The 6000-nt window shown below is 53.6% G+C and overlaps 1 protein-coding gene across 1 annotated transcript in view; it reads left to right on the top strand.

Moving 5' to 3' along the window:
- The first annotated feature begins 2744 nt into the window (after positions 1-2744).
- Positions 2745-6000, top strand: part of BEND3 (BEN domain containing 3) — a 34111-nt gene continuing 30855 nt past the window's right edge. The window contains exon 1 of the mRNA XM_070559178.1: positions 2745-2930. The gene's annotated coding sequence lies outside the window, so the exon portion shown is untranslated. The remainder of the gene's footprint in view (positions 2931-6000) is intronic.

Here is a 6000-nt window from a genome sequence, read left to right as displayed (position 1 = left end):
ACTGCAGCAGCTCTAATCTGAAATCTTGAAAAATGCATTTCCAATTAAGAAATTTCCAATCAAGCAGACTTCTAAAACGCATGTTATTTTTTTCAGGTCTTTATACGCATCCTTATGAACATGAACAGTCGCTCCTGCTGACTTAGGGTTCTGTTGGGCGGGAACTGTGTTTTTCATACCTCATTCCTCTCCCCAAGTTACCCCATGTTCATTCATATTTTTTTCAGAAGGCATTACTTTTATCCAATAGCATTTTCAGAACTATTATTTTTAAAGGCTCCAAAATACAACAGGAATACAACTACTCCCATGTAGTTATTTTCACCTTTATGTTCTATTTTCCTGTCCTCAAAAAAAAGAAAAAGAAACACGTAAACATACAAAAACCATTTGAGGTAGGTGGTCCCCTTTCCTAGATAGCAGTACCTTCTATTTCTATCTGTTAACTTGTTTGGAACAAACAGCTTACTTTGTTAAGCAGATTGATCCAGTTATGCAAATTAAGACATACACAATTTACCATAATCCTCAAGGTCACTTCGTAGTTTCCAGAGAGAGGTTTTGAAAAGTCAGCTATGTCTCTTAAGCACACAGCTTACCCTTAGATGCTATTTATTAATACAGTTATTGTATTTGACGAAGTCTTTGGCTTCAAACAATATGAAAAAAGAAATGTTAATTTCTATTATTTTATTTCTATTGTTTTATTATTTAATTTCTCCTTAAATACCTGAGTTGTTACTGTGAACGACTGGCTAAAGATATATCCCTTCACAACACACATTTTATCTAGTCCCTTTGGTAAAAATGTAGCAAGGTCATTTTACATTACATTACATTACAAAGTGAGCTTAAATCCTATTCTTAACTCTTCTACTGGGAACTCCTAGAAAACTGAACTGATGAAATTCAACGTATACTTTTTAGACTCTGTCACATTAAATTGAAGGTGAGACTAAAACTGCTGTATCTGTTAACTAAGTCAAGCGATGTCCTGTATCCTACGTGTTATTTAACGCGCGAGCGTAAAAGTCAAGTTCCCGGCAGAAATCGAAGTGCCTCCATTCTGTCTTCTGGGAATGTATAAATTAACCATTCTCCTCCAAGCAGCCCTCCTCCCTTCCTCCCCCCGCCCTATTTTAAATGTAGATAGGGCGACTCTAGTCTTTTGAATTTGAAGGGCTGCTATCTTGGCCCCATTCTTTTCATCATCCTGTTTTGAATGACACTGGGCACGTATGGATTCTTTTATAAAAGCACCCCCTGGATGCAGGGCTCGGTGCTCCCGGCTGCTTGCTAATTTTGCATAGCAATTAGTACTGACTTCTCAAATGGGCTACCCAAATACAGTTCGAGAATGTTCCACGTAGTTCTTCAAGGTCCTAGATAACTTTGTTGTGCCTTTTGATTTCAGACCCTAAGGGGAGGAACTTGTCTGATTACTAAATTCCCAATTGGAGTGGTCTGGAAGAGGATATGGCAATCCAAAACTATACGTTAATTCAAACCCTCTCCGCGACTGGGCAGCAAAGCTAGCATATGCCTTCTTTTAAAATCTATTCTACCTCCTCACTGACCGCGCAGGGCTGGGCCACATGGTCCTCCCTTGCAGCCAGTCAGCTGTGAGCAGCAGATGGGATCATTTGCATTTTTCTTTTTATACTTTCCTCGATCGGCAAATTGAAGGATTTTAAAAAATTTACATTTTCATTGTTTGCCTAAAATGTAAACGTGGCTTAACTGTTGGATTGAGCTTCCCTGACCCTCACAAACACCACACCCCTCCAAGTCACCGAGACTTGAGAAAATACCCGAGGGGTAGGTTTCATATTTATCAACTTGGAATCTCCAGTCCGGGAGTCAGGAGTCGAAAGAATCAGCCTTGGAGTCGGTGACTCGTGTTTTCCTATTTTAAGCGCTCGGCGCAGATACCCTGTGGGTCTGTCTGTGGCAAGTGGGTCTGCGAGCGCGCGCACTTCTGAGTCCCTCACTCTGCAGCCTCCACCCTCAAAACTTCGGGTTACGAGTCGAAGGCAGATTTTTAGCTCTTAGGTTTACAACAGAGGGCGGCCACCCTGCTGGGGGAGTGGCCAGAGCCAGCGTTTCCCAGCGCCGGGGTCGCTCTCCCGCGGCCCGCCAGACTCCATGCCGGCTCCGCGGGGCCACCGGGGTCCCCGCGCCCCGATGTCTTTGTGCCGCGCGCGGCGCGGGAACACCGGCACGGGAGGGCCAGGCCACCGCCGAGATGCCAAAAATGCGGGAGAGGCGCGGGCGCCAGGGGAGGAGACGCCCCGCACAGTCGCCGTCCCGGGGAGGGGGGGAAAAAAAGTAGAAAAAGAGGCTTTTCAGGTCCAACTCATCGGGTCTGAGAAAGCACGTTTTCGGGAGATGCCTCGCGGGGGGAGAACACACGGCGAACAGGGGACCCCGGGCGCCCGCGCTGCCCCGGCGCCGTGGGTACGCGGCCGCCGCCCCCACCCGGGCAGCCGGCGCGGGCCCACGTGGAGCTGCGCGGCGCCGGCCGAGCGCGCCGGCCGCCGGGCCCGGAGTGCGCGCCCCAGCTCCCCGCCGCGGCCGTTCACGCCCGAGCGCCGCCGCCGGTCCCGCGTGTGCCCCGCTGAGGGGGAGGGGCGGGCCGGGGGTGGGGGCGGAGGGGTTGTGGTTCCACTGCAGCGGGGGCTCCTGTGTCCTTGTGCGGAAATGACACACGGAGTCCCGTCACGTCACGCGAGAGCGCAGCGCACGGACACACACAAAGAGAGGGGAAAATACACGGCGCCCGCCCGCCGCCCCCAGCAACCGCCCGGGCCGCCCCGGCCAGGCCCTCCGCGCGCGGCCCCCGCTCCCCGGCCCCGCGCGCCCCCGCCCCCCCACGTGGCGCCCAAACTCGGCGCGGGCCCGCTCGGCAAAGTACAGAACTCGTGTCCCAGGTAAGTGCGGGGCGGATCGAGCCGGCCGCGCGGCGGCGGCGGCGGCTCCGGGGCGGCCGGACGGGAGAGCGGCTGCAACATCCATGCCTGGGTGGGGGCGGGAGCAGGGGAGGGGACGCGCAGGGGGGCTGCCCAGAGCGCGCCCGCCGGCAGGAGCGCCCACCCCGCGCGGAGCCGGGCCGCCGGAGCGGGCGCCCGGCGCCCACGGGCTCGCCGCGCCCATTGTGCCGCGCGCCCCTTTGTGCCCGCTCGGAACGCGGCGGCTCCATGGCGTTCCGGGAGCACGCGCGCCGCGGGGCGGGGGGGGACACGGAGTGGAACGGTCCGCGCCGCCGCCCCACTCGCGCCGCGCGCCGGCCCCGCGTCCCCGCCGGGCGCCGCGATGGAGCGGCCGGGCTGGCGGAAGGCTGTGCGGCGGCGGCGGCGGCGGCGCTGGGCTCGGCGCTCGCGCTCGGCCGGGCTGCTTGGGGACGGCTCGGCGCGGAGAAGGGGGTGTCAGAGCAGGAGCAGGGGGCGGGGACTGCCGCGCGATGCCGAGCGGGGAGCAGGAGGCCCGAGGAGCCGCCGCTCGGAGGGACGCTGCCTCCAGAGTCTGCAAATGGAGCGAGGCAGGCCCGCGGCGGCGGCGGCGGCGGCGGCAGCCGGGAGCGGACAGGGCCGGACCCCGCCGCCAGGGGGCGCAGCGCTCCCTCCCCGGCCGTCCACGGCGCGGTGCGCGGTTCCCGCTGCCCGGGAGCTGGAGGCGGGCCCGGCGCCTGGGTGTGCACCGCGGCTGGCGCGAGGCCTTCCCGGCCGGGCCCGGAGCGCTCGCCGCCCCTCGCGGCCGCCCCTTCCCCTCTTTCTGGCAAACGCGCTTTCCCACGCACAGTTAGCCCTCGGCGTGCCGCAGCTCGGGAGGGTCTTGGGTGCCGGCGCATATATACTTTTTACAAGGTGATTTTTACGGAGGTGAACAAGTTTGATTGCCCGGGTGGTCCGTCTGGCAGGATTTTACACGCAAAAGCTAACCAGACGCAAGTGCGCAGATTAGGAGTAGCGCTTGAGTCGGCAACGTTCAACTTCACCTTCTTAAAGTAACTTTGGAATGTTTAACGGGCCAAGGGCAACGCAAACTGCCAGCAAGCTACGGCTGCAGGACACTGAGGCTAGGAAGTGAGCTCCTGGGCTAGCTCGGTATGTAAAAGAGAGGCCTGGAGGAGATCCTTTTGTTACCCATGCTCCCAACCCCACCCCCGTAGTTTTTGTTTTTTTAACTACCCATCCCTAGTTTTCGGTTTCATATCACCACACAGAACCCTATCAGCTTCCCTCACCCTCGACTTTGAGATTTGCGCAAGATTTTGTATCTTCCTTACCGTTTTACATCCTCAGCTACGACCCCAGTGTCTGATAACTTAGTAGGTGCTCAATAAATGTTTACTAAATGAGCGGAGAGCCTCTTGGATTCCAGAAGAAAGGTGGAGTCAGTGCAGCCTGTTCCTACTAGCCGGTTAGCTGGTGTGTGCATGGCCCTTGAAATGAAATTCACGATAAAATCCGAGCCTTTAAAATCTGTCACGTAAAAACTCCGCCACTGAACGTGGGTTTTACCAGAGACGCCATCTCCTTGTGGAAGTAATTTAACAGAAAAGTTTCATGTCCTTCTCTTCCCCCGCCACACACGAAGCACTAGTTATAGCAAGAAAAGAGCCCAGTTAGGACCTAGTAGATGCGATGGTCAGCACTGCAACACATTGCAACATTTTCTTCGCAGTCTCCGTTTGTGTTATCTCTGAGTTCCTAAGCATCTCTTACGTGAGCAAAGGAATAGCAGGAGGTCTGATAATTAGGACGAGAAAAATTGGAACTCACTATGACAGATTTGATTTGGTGAATTTAATCTCCTGCAGGAACGTCCCACCTGCCACTTTTTAGAGCTGTCTAGAAAGCCCCGGAAGCAATGAAGAAAGAAACAAGCTTTTATGGATTGTATTGACACCATGATGAAAAATTGGGGAATCTGTCTCTTAAATACCTCAAACTTTATAATACAGAAACACTTGAAAGTTGCTAGCCAACCAGCAAAAATAATTCGGTGTTAGTGTATGGGAGGTTGGGATGTGGCGTTTTTTTCTGGCACTTAATTTTCACGATAAGTGGTGAATTAGGATTGTCATCCTGATTATTCATTGTGCCCAATATTGGCTAAAGTAAGTTTGAGGGAATTTTTTGTGGAATTAACCCTTGTGGTGATGGAACTTTTCGGTATCCTCTTCTTGGTGGTGGTCACAGGGATGTATACACATGGTATCTTTCAGAGAACTGAACACCCCTCCCCCCGGAGAGTAAATATTACTGTATGATAATTTTAAAAAATAAAATTCAAAGTCCAGAAAAAGCGCGTATGACAAAATGAATATTTTCCGTGCTTTGTGAGCATCCCCTTGCTCTCGCTGTTTCTTCCCCCTCCAGATTGGACTCTTGCTCTTCTCCCCCTCCTGATGCTCCAGTATCTCTTGCAACATCGTCGTTTCAGCTAGAGCTCTTGTGGTTTCTGGAACCAGCTGCCACACGTGACCTGCACATGCCAAGCTAGAGCTCTCGGTGCTGGCATCGGGCCTTCAGTGTGTCAAACAGGAGAAGTGCTATTTCACTCAGAGTGACATGTTAGTCACTGAATGATCAGACTTTTTACAAACTGTTATTTTAGAGCCAAGTTTTTCTCTGCAGCTCACCTGGGAATATGCTGTTTCTCCATTTTTAATCCCACTTGAAACACGTCTTTAAAGTCAGCCCTCTTGGGTTCTTGTTCTCTACCAACGTCCACCTTTCCTCTTCCCTGACTGATTGTCAGTGATCACTGGCCAGTGAAACACGGTGGCATCAGGAGCTGTAGGGCACCGATTGCTGAGTTGAGTAAATCGTTTATTGGTCTTTCCTGCATGCAAGGGGCTGTTGGTTGAGCACAGAGCCAGTAAGTGGGAGGATGGAGGCTTGTGCTGGTGGGCGGGAGCGTCCGCCAGACTCTGCCCCAACTCTGATTAGCTCGTGTGGTCACAAGACACCACGCTTGAAACAGTGGGAACTACAG

This window comes from Equus przewalskii, chromosome 9 (genome assembly GCF_037783145.1).
Source record: "Equus przewalskii isolate Varuska chromosome 9, EquPr2, whole genome shotgun sequence".
Lineage (NCBI taxonomy): Eukaryota > Metazoa > Chordata > Mammalia > Perissodactyla > Equidae > Equus > Equus przewalskii.
The sequence above is the reverse complement of the archived record's forward strand: the minus strand, read 5'-3'. Positions and strand labels throughout refer to the sequence as shown.